Genomic DNA, 20,073 nt, shown 5'->3' on the forward strand with positions numbered 1-20,073 from the left:
GTGGAAAATATAAGAAGCCCATTGTTTGCGAAACTCATCGCAGCTCTGGCCGAGAGTTTCGACCTCGTCAACCGTTTGAGGATTTTTCGCCGAGAGCATTTGGAAGGCGCCATCTTCTATGCCCTTCATGACATTCTTTATCTTTTCAGCGTCGGTCCTAGCGGGATTAGTGCGCCGGCAAAGGTCAACTACGTCTTCAACGTAGCTGGTGAAGTCTTCACCCTTTTGCTGAGCATGACCTGGCAAGCGTTTTTCTGCGCGAAGCTTGAACACAGCAGGGTGACCGAAGACTTCCTTGAAACATTTCGGAAATGCTGTCCTGGTGGAAAGGTTGGATTCATGATTCCGAAACCAGAGATAAGCGACTCCAGAATGATAGAAGAAGCCGTTAGTCAGTTTAGCTGTGTCGTCCCATTTGTAATGCGCACTCACGCGGTCGCATGCCGAGAGCCAATCCTTCACGTCATGGTCGTTACTGCCACTGAAGACTGGAGGATTTTGTTGGCGTAGAGCACCGGAGCAGACGACAGGCGATTCCTGGGGAGCATAGGGCGTCGCGGTGTCCTGAGGCATGGCAGAAAAGATAGCAAGCGTCCGGCTGCGAAGTTCCAGGTAGGGTGTAGCACGTACACCAACCCTCAAGAGGCAGGATAGTTTAATTGATGAAAGCCTCAGATAGTAGAGTACCGCACCGTGAGGTCATACAGCTTAGGCAACACAGGCACAACGCTTCCAACAACTCGTTGTCGTCATCTTTCTAGGAGCAGTGCCTGCTGCTCGGTCTTCTCCAGTAAACATGTGACTGGTTACTGGGAAAGGTAATTGAATTACAGTGAGCGTTACCGTGTAATCAAAGTAATCATTAAGTTCAATTTGCTAGGAAACATAATTCACAACAATTAATTAATTAGATATGATTTGTTATGCCCGAGTCCGTGGCGCAGTACACAGACGAATGAGAGTAGTAAGAGTCTGGATATTCAGAGACCCTTGCGAAGAGAACGTTCTCTTTAAAGAGCCTAATAAAAAGGCAGGCCTAGTCAATCAAGTTCAAGAGAAAGCAACGATCACGGAAGCGTAATCTTACGGAACTCCTGGAACATTTCGCCTAACATTCATTGTGCAATGTGCATCATATATAATAGAAATCCAACAACATCTTCAAGCTTGATAGCACCGAAAACTTATATATTGACCGTTAATTTGCATTTCCTAGCACTGAAATACATAGCGACTATCAATTTGCTGTTTTTCTAGTGTTTTCTTTTTATTGTGTGTTGAGGCGCTCGTCATGCTACATGGAAACAGTTCGTAAAGCAACAACGGCGCAACTAATAAACGCTGCTTGCCTATAAGATATCGAGAATGAGAATTCGCTTAATTTCTTCTTACGAACAATTATAGCGTAAAAAGCTTTTGTGGATAGAGGTCCAGACCATTGGTGCGAAAGTGTAAAATGGCCCATTGAGCAAGAAAGCCGGCGAAAAAGCAAAGACGGCGAAAACGTAAGGAGGGAACCAGGGAACCATGCCGGATTTTTGTTCCAGGTGATGTTGCTGCCGATAGTCGCTGCTTATTGGACATCGCTGTATAATACTAACGCTTCAGATGCTTAGGCAACAAGCGACAGCTTCACCCCTCTTGCACTCAACTCGCCTCCAAGTCTTCGAGAAGACATGGCCAGTGCATGCGTCACATTGGGCAGTCCATCACGTATAAAAGAACTAGTTCAATCTGGATTCTTCAGTAGGCACGGCGAAAACGCAGGAAGTGAAACGTTAACCATGCGTCCCGTATTCTTGTTCCAGGTGGTTTAGCTGCCGATAATCGCGGCTTCTTGGACATCGCCGAATCATACTAACGCTTCTCGTGCTTGGAGAACAAGCGACAGGTTCACCCGCCTTGCAGTGAACTTGCCTCCGAATCTTTGAGAAGATACGACCAGCACATGCGTGACATCGGCCAGTCCAAAACGTATAAAAGAGCCACTTCAATCTCGATTCTTCAGAAGGCACGGCGAAAACGCAAGAAGCGGAACGTTAACCATGCGTCCCGCATTCTTGTTCCAGATTATTTTGCTTCCGCTAGTGGGTGCTTCTTGTATATCGCCGAATCATACTAACGCTTCTCGTGCTTCAGGAACAAGTGACAGCTTCAAGCGCCTTGCAATCAAGTTGCTTCCAAGCCTTCGAGAAGATATAACCAGTGCATGCATGACATCGGCCAGTCCAGCACTTTTAAAACCACCACTTCCATATGGATTTTTCAGTGAGCACGGCGGTAACGCTAGAAATGGAGCGTTAACCGTGCGTCCTGCATTCTCGTTCCAAGTGATTTTGTGGTTTTGTTGTCGATTGTTGCTGCTTCTTTGACATCAGGTCAAGAGTTCGACGAAAGTTCGTCTGGTCAGGTAACATGATGATGAAGAAATTGCGGCCACTGACCAAGTCAAGGTGAAAAAACACACAGAGACGTTTCGGGACCCGTACGGGTTCCTTGGTCACACTAAAAGCGGGCAAGGGCCGCGGCTCTTGCCCGCTTTCAGTGTGACCAAGGAACCCGTACGGGTCCCGAAACGTCTCTGTGTGTTTTTTCACCTTGACTTGGTCAGTGGCCGCAATTTCTTCATCTTCTTTGACATCACCGAATTATACCAATGCTTCACGTGCTTAAGCAACAAGCGAGAGCTTCACCGACCGTTCAATTAATTCGCCTGCAAGTCTTTGACAAGACATGGGCAGTACCTGCGTGACATCGGCCACTCCAGTACGTATAAAAGCCACTTCAATCTCGATTCTTCAGTGGGCACGGCGCAAACGCAAGAAGCGGAACATTAACCGTATGTCCCGTATTCTTGTTCCAGGTGGTTTTTCTGCCGATAGTCGTGGCTTCTTGGACATCACCGAATCATACTAACGCTTCTCGTGCTTGGAAAACAAGCGACACGTTCGCCCGCCTTGCAGTGAATTTGCCTACAAGTCTTCGATAAGACATGGCCAGCGCATGCGTCACATCGGCCAGTCTAATACGTATAAAAGAGCCACTTCAATCTGGATTCCTCAGTAAGCACGGCGAAAACGCAAGAAACGGAACGTTAACTATGCGTCTCGCATTCTTGTTTCAGGTGGTTTTGGGCTTTTGATGCCGATTGTTGCTGCTTCTTGGACATCGCCGAATGATACCGATGATTCACATGCTTAAGCAACAAGCGACAGCTTCACCTGCCTTGCACTCAACTCACCTGCAAGCCTTCGACAAGACATTGGCAGCGCCTGCCAGATATCGGGCCGTATAGATCAGCACGTATAGAAGAGCCACTTCAATCTTGATTCTCCAGTGGGCACGACGAAAACTGTAGATATGGAGCGTTAACCAGCGTCCCGCATACTTGTTTCAGCTGGTTTCGTGCTTTTGTTGCCTATTGTTGCTGCTTCTTATACATCGCCGAATTATACCAATGATTCACGTGCTTAGGCAACAAGCGACAGCTTCACACACCTTGCAGTCAACTCGCCTGCAAGTCTTCGACAAGACATGGGTAGCGCCTGCCAGACATCAATCAGGCAGTCGAGCACGTATAGAAGAGTCACTTCAGTCTTTATTAAGTGGGCACCGCGAAAACGCTATAAATGGGGCGTCAGCCATGCGGCCCGCACTCTTGTTCCAGGTTAATTGTGTATACTCATACCACAGCGATGAAAGAGGACTTGTTGCTGTGCCTTGCCCACGGACTTTGCTGGCTTTAGCGTGCGAGTGTTACCGTGTGTGCAAATTGTTACGTTGTCGTTACGTGGAATTGAATCGGTGTCCTTCCACTGCTGAAATGCTCCAAATACTGATATAGGGCCAACATGCTATTAGGGTGGATTTGGCACAGGCTGAAAACGGTTAGAAGACGCCGCAAAAGTGTAAATTCCATCCCGGCCTGAATGAACGCACTAGAATCAAGTGCCAGAGAAACTGCTCAGAAAGTGGCTAATTTTGAAATTCCTAAAATTCTGTTAAAAATATTAAACAAACACTTATATCACAGCAAGCAACACATAGAGAATTAGAAGATCGGAGCCGGACGCGTAATCTTGTGCCTTTTGGCTTAGATCAACGAGCAAATGAAACTGAGGCTCCGCACGCCCTGGAGTAATCAAGGAGGTGTTCGAGGACAAGCTTGGCGTAATGTGTTTGTCTGTTGCTAGAAAGACCGCCTAGGAAAACATCCTGCAAAGCCATCTCTAATTCTGTTTTTCAAAATTATGTGGAAAAACGAGAAGTGCTACGCAACTGTAAGAAGCTTAAGGGGACTCAAATTTCCGTGCAAAATGACTTTTCTGCAGAAATGCTATCAAAACGAAAACTGCTGTGGCAAAGCGCTAAAGCACAAAAAGAACAAGACAACAAGGTCACACTAGTGCATGATAAACTGCGTGTTGATTGCCAGTTCTGTTATTTCTAAGCTTGGTATTGACATATGTCTGATAAACCAGATTGTTGATCGCGAAAGTATCTTTCTAAGCGTCTCTCTAAATGATTTACCATTTATGCTTTGCGTTGTTTATAAAGCTCCTGACATGGTCTGAATTATTTCTTGAATAAGTTTAGAAGAATATCATCATAAACTTGTTCATGTTAGTGAAAACAATTACTAGAGCACAATAATGTTTTCACTGACTTGGACAACTTTGACTATCTTCTTCTAAACCACGCACATCACGTAATTATGACAGGAGATTTCAGCCTTCCAGCTAGTAACAGGAATAAATTACTTCACGGGCCATTTAATCCAGTGATGTTATCCTAGACATAATGTTACCGCTCAACTTTGACCAAATTGTCTTTGAACCTACACTTAACAGTGCTGTGTTGTACTTACTCTTTGTTAGTGGTATTTCTGTTTTTCAAACGGTGATATCAGTTTTCAGAATTGTGTGTTAGATCACAGGTTATTATTTCTATTTTATGTTTTTTATTTTATTATATTATTTATTATTATTATTATTATTATTATTATTATTATTATTATTATTATTATTATTATTATTATTATTATTATTATTATTATTATTAGCAGTGCCAGTAATGAGGTCATTGCGCTCCGTCGCAGCCGAGCGCGTGCAGCAGTTTCTCTGCGGACCCGAAATGAGTAGGCCACGTGCCATACGTACTCCTGAGGAGCAGGTCGCTTTCGCTCAACAACGCCTCGAGTAGAACCGGAAACAAGCTCATCTACGCCATGCCGATGCTGCAGTCCGTGTACCAGAACAGGCTCGTGCAGCCGAGCGGAAGCCGAAACTGCGTACTGAGGATCGGGCAGCCTACCAAACCATTGTTTAATGAACCGTCGGGATTAACCCAGTGATAGACACCAGGGCCGCACTTTTCAGCTTCGGTGGTTAACCCTCTGTACGGAGTGCTTGGGCTGTGATTTTTTTTATTCGTTTATAAGATACTCCAACCTACGAAAGCACCTACTTTGCTCACGTGTGGATACAGCAGCAGCACGAGAAGAATGACGGTCAGCCCTAGCTGCTGCAGGGCGGCTAGCGGTTCTAGTAGCAGCGAATACCGCAACCGGCCTGAGTGACGGCGCCGTAGGTTCGACAGGTCGACGCTGCCGGGCCCCATGTCCGGGTTGGCACCGCGGGCTCCGCGCCGGTCGCGGTCGGCGTCGACGCGTGTGGCCAGCGCACCGCTCAGCCCACCTGGCAGACTCTGCATGAAAAGAGACGGGGAAAAGTGTTTGTGTCTAGTCAGCCGATGAAACGCTGCACTATCGCCGGCATCTAAGCATGTGTTAGAGTTACCTTGACAGGTCAACCGGCCATTCTGTCTTTCGACGTCGTCACACAGCCGATTCCGAAACACCACTTCCATGGTGTTTTCGCTTCATTTGAATAAAGTGTGAGCACCAACCACTACCTTGTCCAGGAAGCAAGTGGCCTGTGACAACACCGAACGACGCGACTTAATCTTTACTGCCGTAAAGCTTCTTATCATAAGAAGCAATTTTTAATATAACAAAGGATATTTAAGAGCTCATTATCAGGAACATATCGAAAATGGAAATGCTAGCAGTGTTTACGATAAGCATGGCACGGACCTACTGCGTTCGAAGATTTAATTGCTGTAGCAGAGACAAAGACCACCTGGAAGAAGGCAGCCTTCCATCTTGTGTCAGTCTCCTGTTAACAACATAAAAGGAAAATTCACACAAAAAAGAAGTGGTGTAAAGGTTGTGTCTTAAATATAGGGGCTGCCTTTTCACCACTGTAAGATCTCAACACCAATATTTTTGGAAACTGGCGCTAGATGGAGCTGTGAGGTGTAGGTTCCGCTTTTCACTGCAACGTTTCCACTTCTTTCTTTTTTTTCAAGAGCTCACATGTGTTTTGCAGGTGTTCAGAGATTGAAATGTCTTTCTCTATGCTCACAAATTGTCCTCGCAGCTCAATGATGCATCATATCTTGTACAAGACAACCATTACTCACAAAATCGCAACTATGCAATTCTAAATTGAGATTTCTTTGGGTATATAGGTCCGGAACGAATGCACTTCAAATTATTTCACAAGATAAGGCATTTATGCTAGAACGCTTTGTTACGGCTCCGGTAACACTTGCACTATTTGCAATTTGTCGGGGTTTGGTTGAACACAGGAAACATTGACAAGGCTGCCGAGCATGGTTATCTGGCGTCGCTCGAAACGGCAATTGGCGAGTTCAGCTATGGACCGGCTCCGCCGATGACAGCAAGAGTGGTTAATAAACTTCTCATATGGCCATTAAGCTCAGTTGCTTTGTAACAATACTATATCTGAATGTCACAGTCTTGCACCAAAAGCACCCGCACCGCTACATCAACGACATGCGAACAATCAAGTGTAGGAGCGCGCCCGCTCATCTACACAATCTCTTTTGTGACACTTCAATCCTGCAGTTTGCGCAAGTTCGCCTTAGGAACTTCCCCTTTCTGACACTGCTTGTAACACCACTATTTTCACAGTAACCTGATGCTACTCAGAAGTGTTTCATTGGATGCAAGTTCCAGTATTCTTTCAGAAAGAACATCAACGAGCAAGTTGATGTGCGCTTTCATTCACTGCTTGTCTATGTGTTTATTTCTTTTTTCACTTCTCTGCAGAATAAAAAATAGCGTTATTTAGTTATGTTAATTAGGCTGTGTAGCTCTGACCATTCACTCGTTCATCTAGGTTCTGAAGAAAGAAATAACGTTGAGAATAAGAAATGATCTTCCGTAGAACTAACCTGTAATTACACGTTTATGGGTGGTATTATAGTGCGAGTAATTTTTCATGCAATTTAAAGGCAAAAGTCAGTAAATCGTCTGCCTTTTTAAAAAGTTGACAATAGCCGCGAGCTTCTCTCTGGATAGCGCCACCACGTATAAGTGCGGCAAAGATACACGCGCCTCTGCAAACTCACTATTAAGCCTACCGCGTCCGGGTATTATCATGTCGCACGTGTGTCTCCCGTAATATCGCAATTTTAATGGACATTAACATATGATATCTGCATTGCTTTATTTGATAACGCCATCCGAGTATTTGGATGCGTAAGATTATTTCCTTTTTCTGAGGGTATCTAAGCATAGACAGTGTCACCTTATTTGGCAAGATAATATGCATTCACCATAATACATGGGAGTCGTTAGTGTTCTCTGGGAAGATACCATGGATGTGCGCCGAAGGTTAGTCGATTAGCCATTTGCTGATCAAGGTCACGAGCAGTATAGAAAAGATAAGGATTCCTGCCGTTTCACATGTAAGTTTCTACTGCGACTATGAGCACATCGGAAGGGCTATGTACACATTGTTATAAACTGCACGACAGGACGGGACATAACGTAAAGAAGGGTGTTGGGGAGTTACTGCAAGCAAAACGGAACTGACGAGTACAAGCTTACCACTTGCTTTACTTAAAAACAACGCAAAACTACATTTTATGCAGCGCAAGCCAGGATTTTATATAGTACACTGCCAGAATGTCCTGAAGGGAGAGAAGATTCATAGGAAGTAGAATCATCTAGGCATACCACTTCAGGAGCAAGGGAGAGGTGTGGTTTAGCAGACTTCGAAACGTACCACAAACATCTGATTGACGCCATCATGGCTTTACCAGCTTCGATGCAACCTCAACCGAGATCTTCGAAGCTATTTAGACGGCGACTCAGGAGGTCACCTCCAAGCAATGCGAGCCTGAGACTTCACTTTACGAACGATCTGCTGGCCTCCGGCAAATACTGATATGTCTCGCATGTTTACCGTTGAATTGCAGCGCTAAAGGATTCAATTTCCATCATTGTCGATTTAAGAAATCGCGGCCTCGCAACATGGCCGATGGCCTTGATTATCATGTGTATGAAACAACGCCTACCTAGGCTAGGTGGCTGCGGTAGGCACGGCGATGAGTCCCACTCCACCAATTCGCTATCGAGTAGGTCGTATAGAGTTCTTGGTCCTGCACAGTTGCCATCATGACAATGATAAACAATTGAAACTCATGCAGCCTTGGAACAAGTAAACAGATAAGAATAAACGTTGCATACTGCGTCACATTTCAGCGCTGACTTCCACGCACCAATTTTCAAATTTATTGCTCCAACTTCAATTTACGCAAAATTCCGTAATGCACTGTTCAAATGAAACGTTCGCAAAATGGCTATTCTCATTTACAGCACATTTGAACTGCGATGATGCCTATGACTATGGCATGCGCGGAGCGTATCCATACTTCCAGGTCCCAGTATTGTGCAGAATTCTACTGTGAGAAATTTATTACATCTTGAGTCAGCGAACTTTAGCGCGACAGTACGTGCCGCGGGCTTTGCAAGCGTGGTGCTATTCAGTATAGGCCACGTTATTGACATCATGCGGAACAGGCAGAGTGCGTGCATAATTTGCCAAAACAAATGAGGGCAATATAGCGCTATTGCAATTTCTAAATGTTGTCTCTTTGTGCATTGAAAGGGCAACTCGAAATGCAGTCAAGTACATAAATATTATCACGTTGTCAGTTATTGCGCTAATGGGACTAGCATGTAACGTCTCCGTTCTCCCCAAATTGAGAGGCCACGCATCAGCCGATTATAGTACGATATGCATTTAAAAAAGAATTTGCCATATTGGAAATACTCAACACCAAAATTGACAAAAATAAGCCAGGACATGCTCGTCAACGAACATGCGCACAGCTGGAACCTTACCCGTGTAGCGATGGTAAATGTGTATCCTTAGTGTTGTACACAAACATGGCGTAGTGACATGTTAAAACAAAGCAAATAAATATTTGCGATAGCACTTCGCACTGACTATTTTTTTCATTCTTCTTACTCTTCGTGATTTTTCTCACGAAGCCGAGTTCACACTGTTGCGTGAATGGGCCACCTGGTCACACAGCTGGAAAAAAAAAGCTTTTAAAGAAATCGTTAAAAATAATACTTCTTACAAGGTATACACCCTACAAGTTGAGTCACAGGTCGTTATGTCATAGTTAAGGGGGATATGCAAGGACGGGATAAAATAAAGTAACATTGCGCATAGATGAGTGTGTGCGCGTGTGTGTGCGCATGGTCTGTCCGGTCTTCTAGCTCCTGCTTCCTGTAGGTATGTTCACGTTTATGCTTTTCAGTAGTTAAGTTTGAAATTTGTTTTTCATTCTAGTTGCTTTTCTAGATGCTCATATCCACCAGAAAGATTGAACCATAACAACTTGACGCCTCACCGAAATCATCCCGCACGCCACAGATGTGTGCCTTCTTTTTTTCAGGCAGCCTCACAGTGCCATAACAGCAAATTCCACAACAACCTGTTCTAATCTCAAGCAGCGTCCTAGTGTCTGTAATATTAAAGGGACCCTGAAACGATTTTTCATAGCTTAAACGAGCTATGGAAAGAAGAATGATGGGTGTAACATTAAGGGCCAAGAGGAGAGCATATTCGGTGAGGGAACAAACGCGAGTTAATGACACCTTGTTGAAATCAAGAAAAAGAAATGGGCATGGGTAGGGCACGTAATGAAGAGGGAATATAACCGATGGTTGTTAAGGGTTACGGACTGGATTCCAAGAGGAGTGAAGCGTAGCAGGGGGCGGCAGTGTTAGGTGGGCGGATGAGATTAAGAAGTTTGCAGGGACAACGTGGCCACAATTAGCACATGACTGGGGTAATTGGAGAAGTATGGGAGAGGCCTTTGCCCTGCAGTGAGCGTAGGCAGGATGATGATGATGATGACGATGATGATGATGAAACAATTTTGACGATATTATACAAACGTACTGAGTCGTTAGAGTAGGTCCTTCTGATCATTAATTGACGCATCTAACTGCTCCGCGTAAAGCATGTAATTTATCATAAGATTTTAAAAATGTACATCGCTGCCTATCCAGCACACTGGTCGGCGGAATTTTCAGCCGCCCCTACCCATAGGACGTAAATCACCCAATTGACGTCATGTGGGCGAGCTATCCGACTGGCTGCCCAGGGCGCGTCATCTATAATTTTTCCACCTCTATGGTGAACGAATTATGTTCGTAATAGTCGGAATGTTAGTTAATTTGTTTCTACAAAAAAAGTAACAGAAAGAGAATGCTCAAGAACAATTTCTCACAATACCTAAGCACTTCCGGCACACAGGAAGTGTCGTCTGCTTGTATTACAACTTGCTTCATTTTGACGTGAGTTCCGCAGTCAGAGCCGGTCTCAGTCTTTTCGCGAGCACTATGATTCGACTTCGTTGCGTTGTGGACTGCAAACGTAGCGACTGGCAATATGTCAAGCTGCGACATCGTGTCCAAGGCAGCAGACGAGCGGACTGACTGCAGCGCATCGGAGTGCCGCTATTCGACCGGCGCCAGGATTTGCGCGTTTACGGCCGTCACTCTACACCGAAAGATCACTAACGAAATAGCATTTCGCGAGTCTGGTATTAGGGTAAACGCAAGCGCGAGGTGACAGGGCCTGGCCGTGTCCGCTTGCTTGTTGTTTCACGGGATGAGCAGAAGAGCAAATCTGAATCGTCTGCACGGTGCATCCACCTGGTGGCACAGAGCTCAACCACACACAGTAGCAGTAACAAAATGTATCATTCTTTGCTGTTGGTGTAAATTTTTCGCAGGTGTGTAATCATTAGCACTTTGTTTTTGTAAATGTATCAAATGTTTTACACTTGGTTAGAGCAATATTAGCTATTTGTTTGGCTGGTTAAGCTCAGTACCAACGGGTGGCTAGACCGTGGAGATCGATCAGGCAGCTCACGCACGTCAACGCTAATGTTCCCTCATCAGCTTGAATTTGTGCCTCCTCCGTTCCGTCGAAACGACCAGCTAGCCTGTGGTTACCGGAATACCAGACACGTTCGGCGCTCCGACAGAATGCTCGCAACGCACGCAGCTTTGAAAGCTCTCGCTTGGGGCAGACTGCCCAGCAGCTGGCGTAGAATTTGAAGAGGCTTCGCGCACTCGCTCCTAGAGAACCGGAAGTCGACGACACGACGTGCCATCATGACGCAGAGCCAGTGAAGGCGGAGCCTAGGCCCGATTACTCGGCGAACGCGTTGAGGAGAAAATGCATGACTATGGAGGAGCGTAACTTGTAATGATCCGTAGCTCTCTTAATATGATACGTTTCACACAAATTGTGGTGCGCATAGATTACCTTTAGCTGTGCCCTACGCGTCTACAAAATTTGTCCCAACCGTTTCAGGGGCCCTTTAAGTGTTCACTCAGCGTGTTTTCATATTTCTGGTATGCCGAGCTATAGACAGGGTAGTATGAATTATTTACCGGTAGGGTAGCATGACCGACAGGGTAGTATGAATGAATTACAGAGTAGTAATATGTCAGTTGGCGGTATGGTAATATCGCACTTGCTCCTTAATGTTTCACTTAACGTGTTGAGAGGGGCTTCAAGTTACAGCACCGACTTGATCTAACTGATTAATTTACAACTGCTAAAGGCTTACTCGTAGGGTATTCGTCTTCGACTTCGTCTTCATCATGCAGTTCAGCCCAGCGGATGCTTGCGAAAATAACATTTTCAATTCCGAGATGGCTTCTGGTCGGCGTAGTGTTGAACGGAGACCGCGATCTCGATACGTTCTTGCTCTTCTTGCGGCATTGATTCCAGCACCTGCTTGTGAAAATGGCGCCGGAACATCGTTTATGCCTGCAATGACAATGCCTCAAAAACCTTTTTTCATTGTTTGTTGTTTTTTGTCCACAAAAAGGCAGAGATTAGTCAAAGACGCTAAGCCTTACAAAAACATTTGATAGGCAATAGCTTTAGCGATGGAATGGCTATCACATATTGTTGCAGCCAGACAGCCTTTGTTACTTTTGGTTGAGAGGCAACTATGAACTCATGGGTCCGGTTGCTTTTGCAGCAATTTTTTGTCTTGAAGTACATCTCTCTTTATGTGAGATTTCCGAGCTTGCAGAGCATGACATCGCAGTACTTCCCATGAACGACAAGAATGACCCAAGCCACCTCGTCTGTTAAATGAAAGCGAAGACTAGGTCTTTCCCAGCGCACTCCTTCAGGACCTCTTTCCCTATTTTTCGTTTACTGTTGAGAACGTAATACCCCTGCAATAAATATAATTTTTATTTAGCTTCCAGAATACAATTCTTGAACCTAAACAATGAGCCTCACGTCTTGGACATACAAAACAAGAGGAGAAAAACGAACCTTCTCCTTCGACTCGAGTCATTCTAAGGTTATAGAAGAAGGAATAGCAAAATTAATTATCGAAGAGCCCACTAATAAATCCTAATATCACACAGTCGCAGCAAGCTTCAACACACCGATTAATAGACTAAATAAAAGTGAATACCTGATAACACGATTATGCAAATTGGCGAGAAAATGATTCTGGAAATCACAGGGCCGAGAAAGTTTGAAAAAATGAATGAAGAACATAAGCAAGCATTCATTGTGCCTTATGTTCCCAACCTATCTAACCTTCTAAGAAAGGTGGCAGAAAGACGGCGTATCAGTTCTCTTTTTCTGCGCGGATCAAGCTAACCGGCCTGTGCAAGGTTGTGGATGCAGATAAGGAGCGCGCACAGGGAACATGCAAATCTACGTAGCCTGTGGATGTAAAGTTGTGTACAAGATTCCTCTTACATGCGGCAAGGTATACGTGAGCCAAACGGGACGCTGTCTCAACGACAGACTTACAGGACACCGATAGACATGCCAGGAGATAGCCGTATCCAGAAATCTGGCCATGCAATGCAGAGGGTGCAAATGCAAGCCTAATTTTGATAACACGACACTTGTCACTAAATAAAAGGAAATCAGTACGTGGAGGTAGCCTAGAGTCTGTGACAACCTAACAATCGCAAAGAAGCTCCACACACAAAAACGCAGCGGCCCTGCTCTTCACCTCTGAAAGAAAATTCGTGGGACCACAACGTGATTACCAGCGAAGCTGTGTAGGCAACATACATAGGCTTTATACATCATCATCATCATTATCATCATCAGCCTGGCTACGCCAACTGCAGGGGAAAGGCCTCTGCCATACTTCTCCAATTACCCCGGTCACGTGCTAAATGTGGCCACGTTGTCTCTGCAAACTTCTTAATCTCATCCGCCCACCTAACTCTCTGCCACCCCCTGCTACGCTTCGCTCCTCTTGGAATCCAGTCCGTAACCCTTAACGACCATCGGTTATCTTCCCTCCTCATTACATGCCCTGCCCATGCCGATTTCTTTTTCTTCATTTCAACTAAGATGTCATTAGCTCGCGTTTGTTCCCTCACCCAATCTGCTGTGTTCTTATCCCTTAACGTTACACCCATCATTCTTCTTTCCATAGCTAGTTGCGTCGTCTTCAATTTGAGTAATACCCATTTCGTAAGCCTCCATGTTTCTGCCCCGTAGGTAGGTACTGGTACGACACAGCTGCTATACAATTTTCTCTTGAGGCGACAATGGCAACGTGCTGTCCATGATCTGAGAATGCCTGCCAAACGCACCCCAGCCCATTTTTATTCTGATTATTTCAGTTTCATGATAAGGATCCGCGGTCACTACCTGCCCTAAGTAGATGTATTCCCTTACCACTTCCAGTGCCTCGCTACCTATCGTAAACTACTGTTCTCTTCCGAGACGGTTAAACATTACTTTAGTTTTCTGCAGATTAATTTTGAGACCCACCCTTCTGCTTGGCCTCTCCAGGTCAGTGAGCATGCATTGCAATAGTTCCCCTGAGTAACTAAGCAAGGCAATATCATCAGGGAATCGCAAGTTACTAAGGTATTCTCCATTAAGCCTTATCCCAACTCTTCCCAATCCAGGTCTCTGGATACCTTCTGTAAACACGCTGTGAATAGCATTGGGGAGATCGTAACTACTTGCCTGACGCCCTTAATTATTGGAATTTTGTTGCTTTCTTTATGGAGGACTACGGTGGCTGTGTAACCGCTATAGATATCTATCAGTACTTTTTCACACAGCTCGTCTGCACCCTGCTTCTGTAACGCCCCCATGACTGCTGAGGTTTCGACTGAATCAATCGCTTTCTTGTTATCAATGAAAGTTATATAGAAGGGTTGGTTATATTCCGCACATTTCTCTATCACCTGATTGACAGTGTGAATATGATATATTGTAGAGTAGCCTTTACGAAAGCCTGCCTGATCTTTTGGTTGACAGAAGTCTAAAGTGTTCCTGATTCTATTTGCGATTACCTTAGTAAATACTTTGTAGGCAACGGACAGTAAGCTGATCGGTGTGTATTTTTTCAAGTCTTTGGCGTCCCCTTTCTTATAGATTAAGAATATGCTGGCGTTCTTCCAAAATTGCGGTACGCTCGATGTCGTGAGGCATTGCGTATACAGGGTGGCCAGCTTTTCTAGAACAATCTGCCCGCCATCCATCAAAAATCTGCTGTTACCCGATCCTCCCCAGTTGCCTTCCCCCTTTGCATAGCTCTCAAGGCTTTTACTTCTTCCGGCATTACTTGTGGGATGTCAAATTCCTCTAGACCATTCCCTCTTCCATTGTCGTCGTGGGTGCCATTGGTACATAGGCTGCATAAATTATGAAATCCTACATTTTTTCGTACAGCACCACACTACGCCGACACAAGCGCCGCCGCGGTCGCCCCATGCATCTGCCGCAACCGCTGCTGAAGCCGAGCCGGCAGCTCCGACGCGCGTGGCGTTATAACCACAGAAGCCGAGGCAACGTCTGCAGGCGCCGTCGCCACACACTTTCCTCCTCTCATTATTTGTCACACAGAAGTTAAAACAAATAAAGCTCATGAAGGCCAACTTGCTACACTAAGTACACTTTCTTATATATATATATATATATATATATATATATATAAATTCAAGGGAAAGATTTGTAGGTCCGGTGCATATGTAGTTGAAGAAACGAAGGGGCACATTTACGAAAATTGCATGTTTATTGTTTTCACGTGTCTGCCGCGGCACAACCTACGTCAGAATAAACACTGATACAAGCGCGCAAGCCGCTCTTATGGGCATGCACACGTGGGCTTAATCAGCAGTACATGCACGTGTAGAATTGCAAATAATAGTAATTTATTATTATGAAATAATATTTTTTTCTTATTATTATTATTTGCAAGTGTACATGTGCATGTACTGCTGATTGTGCCCACGTGCGCATGCTCATAGAAGCGGCTGCGCCGTGCCACGGCTGAAACGTTAAAACGTTAAACGTTAAACGCTAAAACGTTAAACGCTAAAACGTTAAACGCTAAAACGTTAAACGCTAAAACGTTAAAACGCACGCACGCACGCACGCGTGCGCGCGTGCGCGCGCGTGTGTGTGCGTGCGCGCCAGTCATTATCATCCGGCCAGCGCCTCTCTGATGGGAAAATTGCTGATTTAGTATCTGTGTACAAAAGTGGCAGCAAGGATTCCCCTGAAAACTACCGTCAAATTTCATGAACCAGCATATGCTGCAAAATGCTCGAGCATATTATAGCATCTCACATACATGAACATCTTGAATCGAATAATGTTTTTTTTACTAACCAGCACGGCGTCAGAAAAGGTCAGTCATGCGAGATGCAGTTACTAGACTTCCTTACTTACGTACATTCTCACATGCACCATATCTTTCAAACAGATTGCATCTTTCTCGACTTTTCTAAAGCTTTCGACCGTGTGACCGTGTGGATTTAATGTCTAAACTAACTCCTCTCAAATTAAACTGTTTAACGCTGTCTTGGATCCGTAACTTTCGAGCAAATTATCAGCAATATACCGTTGTGAACAATTTTACATCACCCCTCCCCTACGTAACCTCCGGTGCACCGCAGGACAGCGTATTAGGACCATTGCCTTTTATAATCTACGTCAACGATCTGCCCAACAATATTTCTTCTTGCACGCAATGTTTTGCCGATGACTGTATAATATGCCAACCAATTACCAGCTTTGAGGACCACCTTATTCTTCAAGGTGACCTTCAACGTATTAGCGAATGGTGCAACACCTCGCAAGTGAGACTTAATTCATCCAAATGCAAAGTTATGACTTTCACACGCAAACACTTTATATCGAGTTTTTCCTCCTAAGTATATACGGATCCAGTATTGGAAGATTCACTGTACAAATATGTAGGCGTTAATCTCGCGCCTGATCTATCCTGGGCGTCTCATATAGCAACCATATTGTCAGGTAGTAGTGACTGTCAATAATACAGCTGCGAAACTGCGAATGACGAAACTCACTTTTTATTGGACAAAGTTGCGCCTATAAAAAGCAAGGTATACTCAGAGCACAGCGACAGTGGCGAACACGGTCGGCGATCGTCGAAACCTAATCTGTCGGTCAAGCACGTCGTCTGTTATACGCGAGCCACCGAATTTTCCAGAGTAACCGCTGGTGCCCGCGTGTCTTCCAGAAAGTTCTACACCATTCGCACCGCCCATACATGTAATCAGATTACACAAGGTTCGGCGACAACAGACAGCGAATAGAATCGTCGATAACACTCCAGAAACTTCCGATACATGCAGGCGCATCCCGCGCTGAGCGATTACACTTGTTAGTGCGTAAAAAGCGGTCACCCGAAAAAGATGAACAAGTACTCGTCTCAATATGCGCTAATACTTCAAAAACACTAGAATACATTCGTCGCAACCTACTAAATACCCGTCTAACGTCCGCAAATTAGCCTTCGTTACTTTCGTCCGTCCACACCTCGAGTTCGCATCCCCTATATGGTGTCCTCATCATGAATATTTAATTTGCATGTTAGAAGCCATCCAAAACCCGGCTGGTCGATTCATTTCCCGAAGTTACGATAGGCAGTCAAGCATAACTCGAATCAAGCTTGATCTTTCACTTCCTGCACCAAGTAGTCGTCGTGACGTGGCATTGCTGCCCTTGCTTGATAAATATGTTCATCAAATGAATTCATCGTCTTTGCTGCTGGAACGCCCAAGATGTATATCACGGCGACTGAATAACGAGTTAAGTTTCAATCGCATCTACGGAAACATGCATGCATGTAATATATCAGCTTTGCCACGAGCCACCCCTTCATGGAATCCCCTTCCCGATAGCACTGCCACGCAAACGGACAGAGATAAATTTAGGCGACTCCTGAACATGCAGTTTCTGTCGAAAAAGGTGTCATAGTCTGCATACCTGTGTAACAACACGCCTGCTTATTTTCCTTTTTCATGTTTTAAACTACATATCTTTATTATGTGCGCAAGCGAGGTGCGTGATAAAATTTATCGGATGTTTTATACGCTACCCCGAAATGTAATTTCTGTTTACGTGAGTATTGTTAGTATTGATTTTTCGTCGGCTTTTCATGCTTTAAACTACAACTTTTTTACGCAATGTTTGCTGATGTGTGCGAGCAATTTGCGGGATAAAATTTATCCGATGTTTGTTTACTACCGCAGCTCTTCATTTGTAGCCCAGTTTTGCAGGGATTATTTACACTCATCTTGGCGGTATGCTCATATACATCTGACATGCTGTGAAGCACCGCTTACTCAATGCTCCACATGGCGCTTGTAAGCTATAGTAAAATAAATATATATATATATAGTGTTTCTCCTACAACGCCGAATTTCTGTGGTTATATTTGGACCCAAAATAATAAACTCATATTTTGGAAGTTGGCGGAGTGTCTGAAGCCTGCTTAACCACCGCAGCGAGTCGGCCAGGTATTCCACTATCTTTGGGATCAGCCCACGCATTTTCGATCCCGAGAAGCGAACAAACAAAGACGCCAAGGACAACAAAAGGGAAAGTACTTGTACTTACTAATTGATTTAAAGAAATGATAAATTAATGGCAATGAAAGTGGATGAAAAAGGAACTTGCCGCAGGTGTGGAACGATCCCATGCCTTCGCACTTCACGTGCGATGCTCTAACCAATTGAGCTACCGCGGCACCGTTTCCCCATCCACGTTCTTGGGTATGTATGTTTTTACTGCTACAACTAACCTTGGGGAATGTTAGCCAGCGCCACCACTCACAAACCTTGGCGGCGGATGCTTTTGTGACACAGGCGTCACGAGTACGTGAGATTTTCGGATGAAGGCAACTGCATGGTCAATAAACCCACACGTGCTACCCGAAGGCATCAGTGTCATTATTGACGCCATCATTGGTGCTATTCGGTCCTTGCTTGCGTGCGCAAGACTAAGGGGACCACATCCGGGCGTCGAAAGCTGCGCGCGTGTTCCTCTCTGCCTGCGACGGCCCCTTTATTCGCCGCCGGCCGATGGTGACGTCGGGTTTCTGGCCTCTCCGGGCGCGCGCAGTCTTCCGTCGTCTCGATATCGCGAGGCAACGCCTTCCGACAGTGGGAAGACGTTGAAATGCACAACACCAGGAAGGAACCACAAACCACGAAAAAGAAATTCACCTGACGTCGTTTACGAGATACCTTTAGATTGCCTAAAAGTGTACATCGGACAAACCAGGCAATGTTTAATGATAGAGCTAGGCCGCATAAAAACTATGTAAAAAAAAACCAGGTACGGCAGCCATTTAGCTGCTCATTGCAACAAATGCTCATGTACCCCAGTGTTCAACGAAACCATCTTTCTGAGGCATGCACACATAAGAAGAAATTGTCAAGTTTACTACGTTACTAAAGCAGGAGATAGCACAGCCTCGCTCACCCTAAGCAAACGTGGGATTTTTTTTTTTTTTTACATAAGCACTTCTACTTGTAATCAGTACGCATGCGTTTCAAGCTTTTGGTTATTCTTGGTATTTTTGACATCGTGTAAAAGCTGGTTGATATTTCAATAAATTTTCCCGTTGGTTGTACAGCGCTCGTCCTATTGTGTTTGCTTTCGATTGTTGTCCTCATATTCTTTGCGCTGCTTCAAGTTTTACTCAAGATGAACCAACTCGCCAAAATCAAGTTGTTGCTACTCCGATAGGGGCCCCGGTCTGTTCCTTTATTTGTTTCTCTTTCTATTTTCTCTGCTGTGGTGTCCACGTTTGAAGACGCTGGCTGAGGGATAGGCAGTCAATCTAGACGGCGTTGTTTCTTTGTTCTGTCTGTCGCGGCGCGCCGTTAGCGGCCAGCGGCCATCATGTGGCCATGTTGTATAGCAATGAGATTCAGGCTCGGTCGTGTTGTTAACCTTGTGTTCTGCTGAAAACCACATTAGAAAATATTCCGCGTTCTCTCCAGAAAGCTTCGCCTAGGGTCTCCCTGGCGGTGTCCGCTGTCTCGCCCTGCCCTCGCCGAAACCGGTAGGGCGCGCAGATATGCGTTGCCACACGGAGCGGGCCGGAGCAAGCGGCGGCGCGGCGCCCCGAGGCAGCTCGTGGCGCTCGAACCCGCGGTTTTCATTGTGCGCGCGCGCTGTCGGAGGGTGTACGCCGTCAGCGTGTACTCCGTTTCAGACATCAGGCGCAACGCTGTGGAAGCTACGAAAGCAGTTCGGTGACGAAAGTATTTCTGCGCGCGTTCCATCCATGCTCCGCTGCGCGCGAACAGCATTCGATCGTGCACGGGAGGCTAGTGCTGCGGGTTGCCAATAAATAAATATTACAGAAAATGAACGCAATGTGAGAGGAATTGATCTA

At 45.3% G+C, this 20,073-nt stretch overlaps 1 protein-coding gene across 1 annotated transcript in view; it reads right to left on the bottom strand.

Annotated features, from left to right (window-relative positions):
- LOC129387179 (uncharacterized) overlaps positions 1-8,482 on the bottom strand; it is a 51,762-nt gene extending 43,280 nt beyond the window's left edge. The window contains exons 1-2 of the mRNA XM_055075919.2: positions 8,389-8,482; positions 5,467-5,706 (exon numbers count right to left, since the gene is read on the bottom strand). The gene's annotated coding sequence lies outside the window, so the exon portion shown is untranslated. The remainder of the gene's footprint in view (positions 1-5,466; positions 5,707-8,388) is intronic.
- Between the last annotated feature and the right edge of the window lie 11,591 nt (positions 8,483-20,073).

Source organism: Dermacentor andersoni, chromosome 2, assembly GCF_023375885.2.
Source record: "Dermacentor andersoni chromosome 2, qqDerAnde1_hic_scaffold, whole genome shotgun sequence".
Lineage (NCBI taxonomy): Eukaryota > Metazoa > Arthropoda > Arachnida > Ixodida > Ixodidae > Dermacentor > Dermacentor andersoni.